The sequence below is a fragment of the Bombina bombina genome, chromosome 4, assembly GCF_027579735.1.
Source record: "Bombina bombina isolate aBomBom1 chromosome 4, aBomBom1.pri, whole genome shotgun sequence".
Taxonomy (NCBI): Eukaryota; Metazoa; Chordata; class Amphibia; order Anura; family Bombinatoridae; genus Bombina; species Bombina bombina.
Window position 1 is genome coordinate 931,055,181 of NC_069502.1, and position 17,312 is coordinate 931,072,492.

At 37.1% G+C, this 17,312-nt stretch overlaps 1 protein-coding gene across 2 annotated transcripts in view; it reads left to right on the plus strand.

The window, feature by feature from the left end:
• Nucleotides 1-1,931: 1,931 nt before the first annotated feature.
• The window catches only part of VIT (vitrin), a 204,950-nt gene continuing 189,569 nt past the window's right edge, over nucleotides 1,932-17,312 (plus strand). For both annotated transcript variants that reach the window (XM_053711892.1, XM_053711893.1), the window contains exon 1: nucleotides 1,932-2,162. The gene's annotated coding sequence lies outside the window, so the exon portion shown is untranslated. The remainder of the gene's footprint in view (nucleotides 2,163-17,312) is intronic.

Consider the following 17,312-nt stretch of genomic DNA (forward strand, 5'->3'; position numbering starts at 1 on the left):
AAGACAGCAGTGTAGCAAGACATTTTTTCAAATTTTAAAAGAGCTCTAAATCTAGTGTCTGAGTGATGGGTTTAAAGCTAATTGATCTACAGAACAGAGGAGTTGACTTAGATAAGCACCTCCTACAAGCAGAGTGCAAATGGATAAATAACATGGACACTCTTAAACCAATTGGCTTAAATGAAGAAATTAACTATGCTCCTTTAAATATTGAAATATATATATATACACACACACAAAAAAACAGGTAGTCCTCAGTTTACACCAGGGATCTGCTCCTGAAGAAATAGTTTAAAAATAAAATTGGTGTAAAAGAAACCCATTTTTATAATGTAAGTCAATGGGAAGTAGATGAGTTAGGTTCCAGGCCCCTCTCAAAATTGACATTAGTAATTTAACTAATTGCTGGCTGTTGGTCAGCCAGTGGACAGGCATTTTTGTCTTTGCTGCATATACAAATGACTTTTTAAACAGATTTTTATGTAACATGCACATAGACATACAGTTCCTGTTAGTTTCAATATCTAAAAGGCCAGCATGGAAAAATATTTTTAATGTTGTTGCTCTTTAAATGCATGATTGGGTTTTTTTTACAGTTCACTGTACTGGCCCTTTAAGAAAGCAAAAAAATGGCAAACTACTTACATGTGCTGTATATAGTGTTACAGTGTTGTACTATGCATGCAGGAGTTTAGCATCTGGGTAGAGCTTGCTGATTGGTGGCTAAATGTAGCCACCAATCAGCTAGCGCTACCCAGGGTGCTGAACCAAAATTAGACTGGCTCCTAAGCTTACATTACTGCTATTTAAATAAAGATACCAAGAAAATAGATAATAGGGGTAAATTGGAAAGTTGCTTAAAATTGCATGCTCTGTCTGAATCATGAAATAAATCATTTGGGTTTAATATCCCTTTAACTATAAAAGTTAATTTTGATTTCCATGTTCCTTTAACTAAGACATCTGTACTTCAAATTAATTTGAATGTCATAGAAATGGAAGTCAGACTTGATTTTATTTTTCAGGTTAGGGTTAGCTGAAGATGTTGTACTAAATATTGGTATAATACTGGGAATGTTCAGGTAGATAATGTGAAAGACAGATGATATGAGTTTGCTTAGAGCAAAGGTACCATTAGGATCAGAGACACTTTACAAGAAAGAGTAGGTTTCAGGTTTACATATCATGTCAAGTCACAAACAAAGCTGAACATATGAAATCAATGGATCCTTATCTCAACATTTCAAAATTCTTTCTTTCATGTTTTTTGACCTGTGAACTTTACCCCTTTCCTTTCCGATAACAAACCTCCTCTTACTACCTATACATTTAGTTATGCTTATCTTTGTAATAAAGTTTACCTTAACACCTGTATGTTATATATATATATCACTAACCATATATATGAGTTAATATATAATGGATGTCCCTCCCTCATTCTTTAATTATTTTTCTTTAACTGTTCTTCTTTCTAGTAAATCTTCTACAAATTTGACGTCAGTTTTCAGTAATTTGCAAGAGATACAAACAAAGGTAGGATACAGAAAATATTCTGAGATAATAACTTACAATTGCTAAGAAACAATTCAGGTAGTTGATTATTTTAAAATGCAATACATGTTTAGTTATTTTATAATCACATATTTAAACACAATAATATTGTGAGCCATAAATTACACAAGCTAATATGCAGCAAATATTTAATATCATCTTATTAGATCCATATTCACAATAACAAAATCATATTCTTTTGCTGCTAAGAGGACTTTGCCCTCTGTTGGAAGTCAGTTTCTATGTATTTGTCTTGGTGTAATAAGAATGATTTCCCTTTGAGTTGTCAGAGTCTTATAAAGAACTTTGAATAGAGAGAGGGGAAAAAAGAGGGAGGGAGTGGAAATTTTAAAGAGTTCTGCCTCTTCAGCAGCTGAGTTGGAGAGTGTGGCAGTGCAGTGTGCTTTTGGCAGTGGGGAGAGATCAATTGGAATTCGGGATTCGTTTTTGAACACTAGTAAAACATCTGGGCCCCCATTTCTGTTTTATTTGGGGAGCCATAAAGGGAATTATTCACTAATATCTCCTGGACAAGGTACTGAAACCAGCAATATATCTGCAGGACATTATTACCTGCAGGACAGCATCATTTCACTGCATATCATTTAAAGGTAAGAAATTATTGTTGATATATTGTGGTGCACGTTAATTGCTTATTGGTATGTTTATAGTATATTTTCACTCTAATATTACTGTTTAGTTTCATGCACATCTTGGTAGATGCAGAAAACTTGGAAAGGCAAAATGCCAAACTCTGTCACTCATCATTTACAGATTATGTTTTATTTTATTATGATTATTATTATTAGTATTATTATTATTGTCTTCATATGGTTAGTTAGTTATTGCTTGCAGAGTATTTACTTAATTTTATCTGACATGATAAATACCTTTACGATTCTTTTTTTCTAGATGACAATTTGTAGATTTTAACTAGCAAGCTGCTGCATGCCATGCAACGACAGACACCTATATGGTTACAGGTGTCAGACACAATGTCCCAAACATTTGAGTAATTTATATGAAAAATCTTTGAATAGACTTTGAGACAAAAATCTTTGATATATAACTGGTGTGTGAAAATGTGCTCTGTGTCAATTTCAGTCAATTTAGCTTGTTCCTGTGTTGATTTTTAATAGCTACAGTCACATAGTTCAAAACTGTAATGGATATATTTATTGATAAAGGTTGCCAGTATTATCAAATCTACTTGGCTTTAATTTGAAGTGTTAAGTTTAGGAAAGCAGGCAGGTACCTAGGGCGTCTACACTAGAAAGTGGTACCTGTCTAGCTGGAGTCCATTCATTTACATTCTGAAAGTTGCCAACTTCCATTATAATTAAAAAAAAGGAGATTAATAGCCTCTTCTTAAATAATGTATAAGTCTGGGTTGAAGGCAGAGAAATCTCTAGTATGACGTTACTTTACTCAATTTAGGCACATAAAATATTAATATTTATGTGTGTCTCTTCTTCCTGTGCATCTTTGAGTTTATACAAATTACAGATCATACAGAGTAACTGTAGCTACATATTTTCAAAATGTTTTCATCAAAGGTCAATACCTCTTTTTTAGTAACAGCATAGCAAACTAAGGATTATTTATCCAATATTGTTTAACATATTCATTGATATGTTTATACAAAGCACTTGTATCAGAGCATAATAAGAACTATAAATATTTATTGCCTAACCTTTTTTTTAATGTTTTATAAAGATTTGTGTATGCACATTATACAGAAAGCAATGTATCCCATTCTCCTTCCATTTTATGAATTTTAGCAGTGTTTTTATATGTAATGGAAAATATATAGAGAACTGAACCAAAATAGGTTGAATTATGTTGATACATACTCTATAGAAAAGTGCAGACCCTTCCAGTATGGCGTACAATGTATGTGGACAGTGCCAGATTTCATGTACATGTGTCTCAGTGTCGAATGCAAAACTAGGAAATAATGAATCTGTCACAGCTGCTCATCACTTTGCTATGAGATTAGATTCATGAGCAGTCTTTAAAATGTGATAAGTGTCCAACTAGTATGAACATGAAACAAGTGCCTTAAGCTATCTAGATCAAGAAATGACTAAACTGCTGGAAGCTTAAAAGGCTGCGTCAAACTTCTAGGATTTTACTACAATAAAAAGATCATGTTGGCAAATTATTGTTTTTTTGTGCCATTCTGGGTGCTTTCTAAAGGCATCAATTATATCAAATAAGTTTTATGTTGCTCCATATATAGAAAATTGTATCTAGATGTAACTAGTTGGATTTTTTTTTCTTTACATCTGTCTTTGAATCTCTCTCAACATTTTTCTGCACATAAACACATGATTTTCTTTTTTTCTTTCATAACATTTTTTATTTGGTATTTCAAATGCTGTATATTAAGAAAGTTGTATATGTTAATATATTTATTTACTAAGCTATGCATGTTTTGTAGCTGTGGTATAAAATTTATAGAATGTAACTTAACAGCAAAAAATATGTTTTAGAGATAACGTTACCTTTATAACATAAAGTGAGAACAAACTAGACCAGTGGTGTAATGTGGCACACTGGGGGCAATGCACATTTATGTAATGGCACACCTGCATTCTTACAGCCTGAAAAAATGACTAATATTTTGAAGCTGAGAAACACATTGATTGATGTTGAAACTATTAGTGTTGATTTTATATCTTTTAATACACTGGAGAGTCCTACTATTATATACTGTATATATAATATTACTTTTGATTTTTCACGGGGTAGAGCACAACCTTTTCCGTTTTGTATACAAATGTTTATTTTTAGAGGTAATTTTTAGGGTTGAGATCTCTCACCCCATACAAGATATTATGCCTCATATATGCACACCATATATATTAATCATACATGATTCCAAGTCAAGTTTTTACACCACACAACCATAACCAATCATGTTAACCCAAACAGCCCTCGATTTGTGATGATGTAATCATTGTCATATTACTGGTTAATTGGTGCGTCCGTTTAGCATTTGCAGCAACATAGATCAATGTTACATAAATGGGTGTATATATGTATGTGTGTGTGTATATATGTGTGTGTGTGTATATATATATATATATATATATATATATACGTGTGTATGTGCGTGTGTCTGTATGTGTGTGTGTATATATGTGTGTGTGTGTGTATATATATATATATATATATATATATATACGTGTGTATGTGCGTGTGTCTGTATGTGTGTGTGCGTATGTGTGTGTTTATATGTATGTGTGTATATGAGTATATGATTGTGTGTATATGTGTATGTGTGTGTGTATATGTGAATGTATGTGTGTGTGTATATGTGAATGTATGTGTGTGTATGTATACGTGAATGTGTGTGTAAATGTGTATGTGAGTATGTGTACGTTAGAGTGTGTGTATATGTATATCTGTATATATATATGTGTGTGCATATGTGTATTTGTGCATGTGTGTATATCTGTATGTGTGTGTGTATATGTGTGCATTTGATTGTGTGTATGTCTGTTGTGTATATGTATATGTGTGTGTATATTTGTATGTGTGTATATTTATGTGTGTGCATATGTGTATTTGTGCATGTGTGTATATCTGTATGTGTGTGTGTATATATGTGTGCGTTTGAGTGTGTGTATGTGTGTTGTGTATATGTATATTTATGTGTGTGTATATTTGTATGTGTGTATATTTATGTGTGTGCATATGTGTATTTGTGCATGTGTGTATATCTGTATGTGTGTGTGTGCGTTTGAGTGTGTTTATGTGTGTTGTGTATATGTATATGTGTATTTATCTGTGTGTATATTTTTATGTGTGTATATTTATGTGTGTGCATATGTGTATACATGTTTGTGTGTGTTTGTATGTGTGTGTGTGTGAGTATTTGCAGTCATTTAATAGCAGTCACAACTAAAATAGTCTTGCGGTGACTGAAGGGTTAACATTGTATAAAATAAAATGTTTATTTGTAAACACACTCTCTTTTCAAACTATGTCTTTCACTCCTGCAAATGAGTTAAACACATAGGTAAAGTCACACATCCATGAGTAGAGCATTGATGTTTTCAAGAAAGACACAGCTAATAAACCAGATACTTATGTATCCACCATCTTTGGCTGTTTGGATTGCTCTATGGTGAATTTAAAGGGACATTATACTCAAAATATAATTCTTCATAAACCGGAATAAAAACTTTTTGCAATGCACTTTTATTATTAATTTTGCCTGCTTTTCCTGGTTTCTGTCTGAAATTTGTGGTATTTCCACTCCTCCTATTTAAACTGGAGAGCATACCGTGGAATGCAGAACCCTTACCATTCTATATGCTGCACAGTGATTGGCTGATATATACAGCAGCTCCTTTATATTAGTCCCTAATTGGCCACAACAATCAAGTTGAGAATACAATACTCAAGAGAAGTTTCAAAGGGTGGGCAAAACAACACAAATCTTGTTTAAAAAATCCTTTTTAAACATGTATTACATATACAGATATTTTACAATACCGGGATTTATTTCTGGCATTAAAAAAAAATGGCTTTAACGACCCTTCAACTATGTGTTTAACCCCTGTGCATGGGGGGAAACATATATAGAGAAAAGGGAATTTGCTAAAAATTGAAAATTGAAAAAAAAAAAATGCCTTAATATTCCTTTAAGAACTATGCCTTATGCCTGACTCATATCCATGAAAATCAAAAGCTCCAGAAATCTTTTAATTTTAACATCAACTTATACAATAAATAACAAGATCATATATGATTACAGAGGATTATGATTTTATAGATCAATAGACGTGTAAATAAAACAGCCAGGGGCTCCCTCACTGTGTCTTCCTAAACACGCGCAAAACATATTCATAGATTATGAGTCATAACAAACACTATTAAAGAAATATGAGATACAGAGTTTATTATGGTGCACAAAGCTCTTTTAAGTAGGCACAATAAAAAAAACATTAAGTCTAACATCTTGGTGATTACTTTTCTAGTACTTTAAATAATCTGTTCAATATCAAATTTCTAATCTTCATAATAGTAAATACTAGTCAAGTACTTCACTTCTTATTCAGATCAGTGGTAAAATGATACAAGTGTCTCTGTCATCAAATTCTATTAAATGGACGATCTAGCATTCTTGCATATTAAAATGTAAACTAAATTTAAAAAGGTAATTAAAAAAAAAAAGTTTGCATGTGATTTGCAGGTTTGTGCATGGTCCATATGTACCAATCAGTACCTGCGTTATTTTACATATCAGCACAGAACATTGGCATTTTTTTTTACGTTTTTAGCAGTTATACATATAGTGCCCAAGCCATATGTAGGATCATAAGCCTACCTCAGTATGCTCTTAACAAAGTATATAAAGAGAAAGAGGTTAATTTGGTAATAAATGTATGCTGGAATTTGTTTTTTTAAATCATGAATTTACTCAAACAATAGTTATGTTTGTTGTTTGATAAATTGACCCCATTCTCATGTGGAAATGACTTGTTTTTACACTAGAAAATAAAAAAAATAGATAAAAAGAAATACAAATGTAGAAATGACTCAAACACAGTTACTTGTATCTCGTAATAAACCAACATGTGTTTTATTTAAAAAATATATATTTAGGGTTAGATTACAAGTGGAGCACAAAAATATTAGCGTTATTGTGTGTTAACATCGATCAAGCCCAATCAATGGTGTTTCAATTTTAGCGCTCATGTTACTGTCATGAGATGCAGGACATATGCAGGACACAGCAATGATGGTACAACTCTATTTTATTACAGAGCATAGCAATACACATCCAGACAGGTTGATTGTACTAAACTAACTGCCACACAGACACCGGACCTAAGCCCCGCCCACCAGCTAGTGACATCACATCCTGCTATCATCACATCTTCCCCTTTTTCAAAGGCAAAGCATACATTCGCATATATTAAATAACAAGGTACACCAACAGGGTATACAACAACATTTTGTTTTAGAACATTATAAGAACAGATAGATTAGAAAACATGAACAAATAAATTACATCCTGACTTGGACATCGGGGTAGACTACCCTAGTCCACAGTGACCATGGGATTATTCTGCCCATACTTCCGGTCACTGTTCTAGCTAAAGTCAGTCCCTGTATCGGGCCGGAAGCCTCACCACTCTTCCGCTTGATGTAACTTTGCATGAACTGTCCTCTGATACAGAAGATGGTGAACAAGAGTCTGCTGGAGGCAAAGATATATCCCCGCTATGATCTTGCTGAGGGGAAGGCACCTCTCTTAGAACAGGAGATCCCACCGGCGGTGGTACTGAGGTATCCGGTTCCAGACTCTCAGGTACAGGCTGAAGATGTCTCCGGTTACGGCGTGTAACCGTCCCTCCCTCTGTAAGGACTGTGTAAGACCTTGGTTCTGGAGAGCGGCCCACTACCGTAGCAGGCGTCTTCCATTTCTTCTCATCATCCAGTTTAATTCTGACACTTTGGCCCGCTTTCAGTTCCTGTAAAGGCCTGACAGAATGTCTCCTGTCGTAGAAGAAACGATAACCCTTTTTGGCCTCTTCATCCCTCCTAAGGACTTCGTCCCGAGGAACAGGGCCAGGCGGCTTGAAGACACCCACTGAGGGTAAAGTGGTGCGAATCTGGCGTCCTAGCATCAGCTGTGCCGGGCTAAACCCGGTGGCTTGAATGGGCGTCGCCCTGTATGACAAGAGGGCTAGGTACGGTTCAGATTGCTTTAGGATGAATTTTGTTGTTTGAACTGCCCTTTCAGCCATTCCGTTGGCCTGCGGATAATGTGGACTTGACGTGGAATGTACAAAATCATATTCCCTGCTGAAAGCACTGAACTCTGTAGAAGCGAACTGCATGCCATTATCACTCACCAGCTCCATTGGAATGCCCCAGCGGGCGAACAAGCTCTTCAGGCGAATGATAACGGCCTGACTTGTGATATCATTCAGGGGTGCTATTTCCAAATACCTGGAATAGTAGTCGATAACAACAAGAAACTTTTCCCCGTGCAGTTCGCACAAATCAGCAGCTATTTTCTGCCACGGCCCCGCAGGCAGCGGAGTAGACATTAAGGGCTCCCTTCTCTGAGTAGGCCGGCGTTCCCGGCAAAAGGCACATTTAGACACGTGATTTGCAATGTCGGAGCTGATCCCAGGCCACCACACAGCTGTAGCTGCTCTTTCTCTGCACTTTGTAATGCCTAAGTGGCCATCATGAATCCTGTTTAACATCTCCTTCCTCATGCTGACAGGAATTACAATACGGTCTTGGAACAGCACCAACCCCTCCAGCTCCGTGAGCTGCGACCTCTCTGGCTGGTAAGCATTTAAAGACATCCAGGCTGCCCGGCTCTCGGGCCAGCCATCTCTTATGTACCTTATAACTTCTTGCAGATCTGTGTCCAAATATGTCTCTTTCTTTATCTCTTCCAGTTTCCTTGAAGAAATGGACTTAGAGGCCAGAACTGAATCAACATACACTTTTACATCCGATTCTGTAGAGGATTCTTCAGCAGCAGCCAGCGGGAGCCTGGACAGTGTATCTGCCACAACCAGCTGCTTCCCCGGCACATGCACTGCCTGAACATTGAACCTGAGCAGTCTCATTAAAAGTCTCTGGCATCTCAAGGGTGTTTTGTCGATGTCATAAGAATTGATAAGAGGGACTAGCGGTTTGTGGTCAGTTTCCAGACTAAATTTCTCCAAACCCACTAGATAACGCTGAAAGCGCTCACAGGCCCAAACTGCAGCCAGGCACTCTTTCTCAATTTGAGCGTATTTTGACTCCGCAGCCGTCAGTGTGCGGGAACAGTAGGCGATGGGCTGTAGTTTGTTGTCATTCAGCTGCAGGAGTGCAGCCCCCAACCCATAACTGCTTGCATCAGCACTAACCACAGTCTTTTTTGAAGGGTCGTAGAACCCCAGCACTGGGGCAGACCCCAGCAGGGACTTAGCATGCAGGAACGCTTTTTCTTGTGAGGGTCCCCAAACCCAGGCAACATCTTTCTTAAGCAACTCTGTGATAGGGTGCAAAACTGTAGACAAATCTGGAAGAAACTTGCCCACGTAATTTACAAGGCCCAATATCTGTCTCAGCTCATGTACATCAGAAGGGCTTTTCATCTGTTCGATAGCCCGAATTTTCTCGGGGTCCGGCTTGATGCCATCCCCGTTGATGATATGCCCAAAGTAGCATAATTCAGTTTTCCTAAAATGACATTTTTCTTTATTCAGCTTCAGCCCAGACTCTTTGATAGCCTGCAGCACACAACTCAAACGCTGATCATGCTCTTCCACTGTAGACCCATACACTAGAATGTCGTCCATGACGACTGCTGTGCCCACGTGGCCACTCAGGAGAGAACTCATTTCCCTCTGAAAGATCTCAGGAGCGGAGGATATCCCAAAGGGAAGTCTGCAGAAACAGAACCGACCTACCGGAGTGATAAAGGTAGTCAGTTTGCGGCACTTTGGATCCAGGGGGATCTGCCAAAAGCCGCTAGAAGCGTCTAATGTGGAAAAGAACTTCGCCCCAGCCAACTTCGGGGCTATATCTTCCAGTGTCGGCAGCACAAATCTCTCCCTCTTCACTGCCTCATTCAACCTTTTCAGGTCCACACAGATGCGCACCTTTCCGTTTTTCTTTGCAACTGGAACAATGGGGGCACACCAATCAGTTGCTTCAACAACCTCTTCAATAACCCCCATAGACTTCATGCGCATGAGCTCTTTCTCCACTTGAGGCATAAGCGGGAACGGAATTCTACGAGGAGTAGAAATACTGTACGGGACTGCGTCACTTTTAAGTGCTATACGGACAGGTTTGCAGCTCAGTAGGCCCAACTCGCCAAACATATCTTCAGAGATCTCATTCACTCTGGCCACGAGGCCCAAGTCACAGGCTGCTTTTCTGCTCAATAAACTGTTAACACACTGACCTCGGATCACATGCACCCACATGGTGAACTTCCTTTGTTTGTACTCACAGCTGGCAAGAAATTTCCCCACACAATCAATGCGGCCACCAGGACTATGAACATTTGTAGTAACCTTCGCCAGCTGGGGCTGTCGAGGCAGTCTCATAAATTCAGCAAAAGACATTACAGTGATATCTGCTCCTGTGTCAATCTTAAAATCAACATTGGCTCCCATTACAGTAAAGGTAACTTTCCAATCTTCCTCTGAGCTTGTCCGTTCCACAACAGACCCCACAAAAGACACTTCCTGACCCTCCTGGTCACTGTCCACCTGCATCTCCTTAATGTATTCAGTTTTACACACCACTTCAAAATGGCCTATTCTGTTACATTTTCTGCATCTTTTATCTCTGGCCGGGCATATAGCACTCTGATCATGAGCCCGGTAGCACCGTGTGCATCGGCCATGTTGCGCCCATCCACTTCTAGGCCTTTCCAGTACTTTAGATCTACCGCTCACACTGTGCCTTTCACTAGTAATTTTCCTAGACTGTTGCACTTCATCCACAATACTCTCAGACCTCAGATCAGCACTTTGCTTTTTCACCAGTTCACTCTGGCGGGCCATCCTAATAGCCCCGTCTAATGTTAAATCAGGCTCTAACTGCAGCTTCAGGGAGACTTCAGCATCTGCAATTCCAATAACTATTCTGTCTCTGATTTGCTCTTCTTTAGCAACACCAAACTCACAGAATTCAGCTAATTCATACAGGCTGCGCAAAAATGACTCCACAGATTCTCCCACACGCTGATTACGTTTGTGAAAACAAGCTCTCTCATGAATCACATTTCTTTTGGGCACAAAGTGGGCACTGAGTTTATCCATAACTATATCAAAGTTAACTTCTTCCCCTTCTTGGAAAGTAAAAGCATTGAACACTGGCTCTACATCTTTCCCCATAGAGTATAAAAGAGAATTAACTTGTACTTCACCACTCTCCTTGTTCAGTTTGGATGCAATCCTGAAGCGCTGAAACCGCTGACGCCATGTGGGCCAAGCTGCAGGCTGAGAGAAGTCAAAAGGCTCAGGTGGGGTAAACTTTGACATCGTCATCATCAGAAACAGAAGCGTAGTCCAGAACTTCTGACACCATGTCATGAGATGCAGGACATATGCAGGACACAGCAATGATGGTACAACTCTATTTTATTACAGAGCATAGCAATACACATCCAGACAGGTTGATTGTACTAAACTAACTGCCACACAGACACCGGACCTAAGCCCCGCCCACCAGCTAGTGACATCACATCCTGCTATCATCACAGTTACAAAGCCCAAATTTATTTTATCTCTCAACTGTAGCGCGATAACATCTGTAAGTCGAATAGCACTGGTGCGCTATAGCCCTCCTTTTCTATGGAGGTGTGCAGTAAAATTCATGTCAGATAACGCTCAAATGCTTAGCTGATGGTGCGTGAAGTGTGAAATTCTTTATACAGTTCTGGGATTTACTATTTCAATAAAAGGGAAAGGAAACACAAAAATGTTCTTTCATGATTTGGAAAGAGCAAACAATTTTAAACAACTTTCCAATTTACTTATATTATCAATTTTGCTTCATTGTCTTGTTATCATTTGCTGAAGGAACAGCATTACACTACTGGCAGATAGATGAACACATCTATTTAGCCTATCACAAGAGACAAATGTGTGCAGGCGCCAATCAGCAGCTAGCTCCCACTAGTGTAGGATATGTGTGGCTTCTTTTTCAACAAGGGATACCAAGAGAACAAAACACATTTAAGAGTAGTACTGAATTTAAAAGTGTTTTAAAATTATATGCTCTATCTGAATCATTCAAGTTTGATGTTGACTTTCTTATCCCTTTAAAGGGACAGTCAATCCAAAATAAACTTTCATGATTCAAATAGAGCATGTAATTTTAAACAACTTTCCAATTTACTTTTATCACCAATTTTGCTTTGTTCTCTTGGTATTCTTAGTTGAAAGCTAAACCTAGGTAGGCTCATATGCTAATATCTTAGACCTTAAAGGCTGTCTCTAATCTGAATGCATTTTGACAGTTTTTCCTCACTAGAGGGCTTTAGTTCATGTGTGTTATATAGATAACATTGAGCTCACGCACGTGAAGTTACCTAGGAGTCAGCACAGATTGGCTAAAATGCAAATCTGTCAAAATAACTGAAATAAGGGGGCAGTTTGCAGAGGCTTAGATACAAGGTAATTACAGAGGTAAAACATGTATTATTATAATTGTGTTGGTTATGCAAAACTGGGGAATGGGTAATAAAGGGATTATCTATCTTTTTAAACAACAAAAAATCTGGTTTTGACTGTCCCTTTAAGTATAAAACACTTTACACATACACATATACAAACACACAAATAAATAATACACGGGTAGATTTAGAGTTTTGTCCGTAACGACATGTGTAGCTCACACTGGTTTTTTTCCCCCCGCACCTTTTAAATACCGCTGGTATTTAGAGTTCACAGAATGGCTGCGTTAGGCTCCAAAAAAGGAGCGTAGAGCATAATTTACCGCCACTGCAACTCTAAATACCAGCGGTAGCCCAAAACCAGCGTTAGGAGCCTCTAGCGCTGGTTTTGACAGCTAATGCCAAACTCTAAATCTAGGCGTATATATATTATATATATACACACATGCACTTACTAGCACATACAGCTTTCACCACTTCACATCACTATATAATTTTGTATGGATTTCTTTTCTCCGTTTTGTGTATATTTCGTACACCTATATCAGTTTGAACATAAAATCTGTGTTTCCATGTGATCTGTTACCATGACAGGTGCTGTAAGGCCTAACTGAGTTGGTGAAGTGTGTATTGATTTAAGTAGTGTTTCATCATTAAACTCTTATGGCCTGATAATAAGAACTTCGCCTGCATATTGAGAAATCACACAAAATCTTTTTTTAGACCAAGTATTGCAATGCAGGCGTCTCTGTTTCACATAAAGAACACTACGTAGCAACATAAAAGATTTTTTAGAAACACACATTTTTTCTTGAGAAATGGTTAAAGGGACACTCAAGTCAAAATTCAACTTTCATGATTCAGATAGAGCAGCGATATTAAACAACATTCCAATTTACTTCCATTAACAAAACTTGCAGTCTTTTTATATTTACACTTTTTGAGTCCCCAGCTCCTTCCTAGCATGTACAAGAATTCACAGAATAAACGTATATGCATTTGTGATTGGCTGATGGCTGTCACATGATGCAGGGGGGGGGTGTAAATAGACATAACTTTGACATTTGTTACAAAAAAATCTACTACTTTACTTGAAGTTTAGGCTAAGTGCTATTGCATTGTTTTTTTTCCAACTTTCCAATTTTCCTCTATTATCCAATTTGCTTTGTTCCCTTGGTATCACTTGTTGAAAAGAATACCTAGGTAGGCTCAGGAGCAGCAGTGCCCTACTGGTAGGTAGCTGCTGATTGGTGGCTGCACATATATGCCTCGTTTCATTGGTTCACGTAATGTATTTAGCTAGCTTCCTGTAATGCATTGCTGCACCTTCAACAAAGAATACCAAAGGAATGAAGCAAATTTTCTAATTGAAGTAAATAGGAAAGTTGTTTAAAATGATATTCTCTATCTGAACTATAAAATAAAAAATGTGGGTTTTGTATCCCTTTAAGCAGTAGGGCCTGCCTTAGAATTGACCCAGTGGCATTTGATATAAATTAATTCTGCACATTTTTTTCTCTACAATTCATTTTGCACTGTGCAAAGTCATTACAAAACCCAAAAACACAACCAACCAGATTGCAGTTTAAATGACTCCCTTAGGGGGTTTCTAAATTTGAGCAAAGTTGCCTTAACCAGTCTTTAATATTAGAATAAATTATCTCCAGCACCTGTGTATCCAGTGAGTGACAACGCCATCCAGGACCTCACACCAAAAGTTCCAAAAGTTAATCCAATAGAGCAAATCAGATGGCAGCACTCCAGTAATCTTAAAATATGTATTATTTATTAACATCAACTCCAAAAAAGACAATAAAACAACGACGTTTCGGGTGTTACCCCTTAATCATGTTAAACAGTCTTTAAAACATAAAATTCATACAAACCCAGGCTAGAGCAGAGAGTTTGATCAATTTCAAATGGGTGGTTTCATCCAAAAAGTTGGCTAAACAGCTGCCTTTACATAATAGACAGAGTGGGGGATTTTTTTTTGGGGGGAGGGGGTTGTATGAGTAATCATTTTGTTGAGTTGCATGAAGGTTTATTATCGTATTACAATTGGCCAATAAATATGAGTAATTTACACAGCACATTGAGTGTTATTTGTCTACATTTTTAAAATCACCCATGAAAATAAGTTATCTAAAATTACTAAACTACTAAGCTTTAGGGTGAAATTTTTTTAGCTGTTAGCTGGCACAGAGTGAACAGTCATTTGTGGGTTTCTAGACCAGGGCAGGTCTTTTCCGTGTTAATTACTTGTCAGCCAGGAGACAAATAATCTTTTCTCATGCTAAAAGCTGACAATGTGTTGGCATACTGTCAATGATGCCTTTAAAAATAAAAAAATACATTTACAACAGCTTACGCTTAAAGGGACAGTACACTGTAAAATTGTTTTTATATGAATGTATTTTCAACGACTTGTTATACCAGCTGCAGAGTATAAAACGTATGAGAAATTGCATTTTTCGGTTTATTGGTGTATATGAAGTAGCTGGTTCTGTGCTTTTAGACCACAGCCTATTACAATGGGTTGAGCCTCAGGTATATCAGATCTCATTATGTTATCACTTTGTGTACACACACTTGCTTCCTTATCTTATATTTGTCTAGAAAACCAAAGCTCAATACTTAGAGAGAACAATGGAAAATGATCATTTTATTACTTAACCATCATGCCCCCCACTGAGAGTGTAATCTCTTCTGCTGGCTGTGTTTACTTAGGCTATTTAATAGAATATACTCCAGTATAGAAACTTTCAGTATAGGTTGGGATACCACAGGCTAAATCAGCTATTTAAAATGCCAAAATAGGGGTAAAGGAGCTACTTGTAAACAATTTAAAACACTCCAGCAGGTAAAATGAATCATTGGGAACAATTTAAAGGGGAGGAATTTTTAGGGTGAACTGTCCCTTTAATATATTTTTGTGTAATAGCAAATTGGGCTAATTTCAGATCTTTTGACGATATGATCTGAAAAGCATGACATTATTTGTGTGCCATTGAGTAAGAACATTACTATTTCTCTGCTTTTGTAAGATACTTACCTGAGATCTGTAGTTGATGAAACTTTAACAATTAGCTACTAGCTAGCTAGGGATAGATAGATAAATAGATAGATAGACAGAGAGATAGAATGATAGATAGTTGATAGGTGAAGCAAGAAAATATTTTACAGTTTGTAACCATTTAATATCTCGTTCAAGCACAGAAAATCTAGAAAGTGTTAGGGATTAGGTACTATTCTAAAATGACATCATGCATTGCACGACTTAGTTGATTACATAATTAAAGGAACAGTAAAGACAAAATTAAAACTTTAATGATTAAGATAGAGAATGCAATTTTAAATAACTTTCAAATGTACTTCTATTATCAAACTTGTTTTGTTCTCATGGTATCCTTTGTTGAAGAAGCCTAGGAAGGCTGATAGGAGCTTAGGAGTGTGCACGTCTTTAGCAGTCTGTGGCAGCATTGTTTGCAAGTTCAACTATGTAAAAGATAGGAGGAACGGAATTCTTGCAAAGCAAAAGTTACATTCTGACAATCCAATGCCATCCTCGTTTTGGTGCAAACATTTCAAATTGTTTGATTTTTTTTTTATCAATTAAGACCCATAGAGGCTATATGTTCTGACCTGTATTTGAATATTTTCATGTTTGTAAAATATTTTTAATAAATATTGATAATTATTAGTGGAGTGTTTCTGGGCAGTTTTGTCTTTTCCCGATAGTCCATCTAGATTGTAAGTTCTCACGGGAATAGAGCCCTTAATTCCCCCTGTATTTGTCTGTAAAATTTTGTCTCTTATTGTATTGTTTCTCCGTTGTACTTTTATCCTTGAACCCATGGGCAGCGCTGTGGAATCTGTTGGCGCTTTATAAATAAAGAATAATAATAATAATAATAATAATAATAATAGTCTATATCGGGTCTGCGTATACACAAGATCTTGTTGATAGCTCCTGAAGTGTATTTGCCTATATCACTGTTGCAAATATTTGGTTATACAGTATCACGCAATGTTCGCTCTTTTCTTTTGAGCTGTGACCATATTAAAAGTTACAGGAGTTTCCAGATACCAGGAAAAGCTGATCTTCAGGACTGTCCATTTAGGGCTATATTACCAGCGGAGCGCTAACTTATCGCGTTCCTGCATCAATGAAGCAGTTTTATGGGGTTAAATTTGGTGGGAGTGGAGTGTTAAAAAAAAAACTGCACTAAAAAGTGGCTTTACATTGCAGTCTATAGAAACTGTGTGTTTCCTGTAAATACTGTATATATGTATTTGCTTATACACATATATATTTATGTGTTAATATATGTATATACACATATTAACACATAAATATATATGTATTTAATCATATACATATATACAGTATTTACATTTGCTGCCCATTGCTGCACAACTTACCCCCTTTGCTGCGCTACTTCTCATGCCTCAAGCCTATGGAAGCGCGCTCTGATGAGCACATAGCTTCCTAGCAATGCGTACAAATGCGTGCGCTGGTATTACGAGTGGAGAGCAAATATCGTGCTTGCAAAAGTGCAATTTTGCACTTAACTTTTAATATGACCCTTACTTAAGC